We start from the raw sequence: 2,668 nt of genomic DNA, 5'->3' as shown, positions 1-2,668 counted from the left end.
AAAAAAAAAAAAAAAGAACGAAGTCCTAAATCCAGATGTTCTGCCAGCCGAGTTGACACATTGCTTTCCTATCCTCTCCTCTTCCCTTACCAAATTTTAGTATTTTTTTAAATTAATTAATTAAAGAGACAGGGTCTCACTCTATTGCTCAGGGTGGAGTGCAGCGCTATGATCACGGCTTACTGCAGTCTCAAACTCTTGGTCTCAAGCGATCCTCCCACCTCAAACTCCAGAGTAGCTGGGACCACAGGTGCATGCCACCATGCCCAGTTAATTTTTTATTTTTTTTATTTTTTAGAGATAGGGTCTCGCTATGCTGCCCAAGCTGGTCTCAAACTCTTGGCCTCAAGTGATCCTCCCACCTCTGCCTCTCGAAGTCCTGGGATTACAGGCATGAATCAATGTGCCCAGGTTGCCTACCACAGTTTAGATGTCAATTTCCTCACCCTTTTGTTTAAAATACGGCATACTCTCCCATATCTGCCCAGCCCAGAAATGCACGGTCATGGGTTATGTCAGCCTAGGGAGGGTGAGAAAGGTCTTGAGTCCTGTTGTCATGATGACCCCATAGCCAATAAATCAAGTCCAGTGTAAGTAACATTTGAGCAACTTGAGAAAATGGAACTGAAGTGGGTACATATCAGAGGCCCTTTGACATCTCTGAATATCCTTTGTAAATAATATCTATCACCCAGCTTAGAGCCGTGAGAGCCACTCAGTGCAAGTGTATACGAGTGGAAAAATGAAGGAAAGGGAAGGGCAGAGGGAAGGGAGTGGAGACTGGTGCTGAGACACTGGGAGCTGATATAGCAGTGCCTGTGTTAAGCCGAGCTGTTCATCCTTTGGTTCCCTGCTCCCTACTCCTGCAGCCGCAGATGAAAGGCAAATTTTGCAAGCCAACATCTACCTTGCCCCTTCCTGGGAATAGTAAGATCCTATCCATTCTTATTCCACTGAAATCTAAGAGAATTAATTGGTGGAGATCTGCTGTCCTAGCCCAGAAAATGGCATCATGTGTGAGGATCTGCCCTTCATCTCCCTTCTTTCGCAGGGCTGACCTCAGCCTCACCCACTCCCCGCTAGAGGGGCCCGGCCCCTCCCTGCACACATCCAGACTCTCCAAAGCATCTTGCATTTGGCCAGAGGTCTCGAGAAGCCTCTCCAGGCTGTGTAGGGCTTTAGCCCAACACTAATTAGTAATGCAATCCCGCAAAGAGCGAAGCTGCCTGCCGCCTCCCCTCACTCATAGTGATTTATGTTCAATTTGTACAAATGGAGAAAATGAGATTTCAAATTTCAATGCCATTTCTGCAATGAGGTGATTAAAAGAGAGAGAGGTATCGCCTTCCACTGTATAGAATATTGATCCCAGTGCTATTTTCCTTTGCAATAACCATTAGCTCAGTATTATTTGCAAACCTCTAATGTGAACCTGGAGATGTAATTTACATTTGTGCCTCACTTATTTGCTTTAACAAAACAACACAAAAGCTTTGGGTCTTTCAATCTATCCATATTGTCAATAAAATTAGCAGCTTGAAGGGAAAAAATTATATTCAAAACCATAACTTCCCATTAACTACCGCAAGACACAACACATCGTTGCAAAAGAGAGAGAGCTTCATACTAAATCCTTTCTTGTTCTTTTCTTTTCCTCCGCCCCCTCTTCCCCCTCCATGGGGTTAGAATTCAATGAACAAACTTGAAAGTGAAACATCCCCTCCTCTGAATGTGGATCAGCTTAGGGTCTGGGGGCTGGCTGTGCACATCTGAGGCCGGATCTCTCCGACGCTGACCCGGGAGGAAGAGAACACGTGGGCCCCGGCTCCAGGTGTCAGCACACGCCTGGCCCGGAGGTCCATCGGGCTGCCAGGACAAATACGTACACATAGACACGTGCACAGAGCCTGAGAGAGAGAGAGAGAGACAGAGAGAGAGAGAGAGACAGACAGACAGACAGACAGACAGAGAGAGAGGCTTCCTCAAGAGAGCTGAGAGCCAGTGTGGGGACCAAAGAGGCTGGAAGAAAAGATGAGAAGGAGGTAATCAAGAAATAAAAGCATGGGGGCTGTGCTCTGCCAATTCAAATGGCAGTTCCGTCAGCCTCGACGCTGAACAAATAGGCCACGCAGCTCCGCGTTCTCATTTCTTGTCTCTGCAAATCCGTCAGCTGCCTACAAGGGCCTACCAGACCCTGGAAGAAGAGAACAAGGAAAAGGGAGAGTGGGGGGCGGGGGAGCTAATGACCCATAATTGCCATGATAGTGGCGAGGGGCCAGGCAGCTGTTTTACATTCCTGGTATGTATAGTATGCAAATATCGACAAAGGCTCGACACAGTTTCGCTATTGTGGATCCGGAGGGTAACCAAATTAGCCTTTGGCAGCCATGGTAATTGGGAGGTGCTGTTCCCATTAGGAGTCCTGCAAATTATGAAGAAAAATGGACCGAGGGCTTTGTCACAAATAATAATACCAAGAAGAAAAGAGCAGGCGGCTGTCTTTTCTTTTCTTCCTCCCGTTCCCCACCCTCTGCCTTTATTTTTTTTTTTTAATTTCTGCATTGTGTTGTTAATACCTCTCCATTTAGTAATAAGAAAACAGTCTGAAATCCCCCACTAGACAGTGCACGGACTTGATTGCAAGAATGTCAAGTTTGCAGGAGGGTCC

The sequence above is a fragment of the Mandrillus leucophaeus genome, unplaced genomic scaffold (assembly GCF_000951045.1).
Source record: "Mandrillus leucophaeus isolate KB7577 unplaced genomic scaffold, Mleu.le_1.0 Scaffold17, whole genome shotgun sequence".
Lineage (NCBI taxonomy): Eukaryota > Metazoa > Chordata > Mammalia > Primates > Cercopithecidae > Mandrillus > Mandrillus leucophaeus.
The sequence above is the reverse complement of the archived record's forward strand: the minus strand, read 5'-3'. Positions refer to the sequence as shown.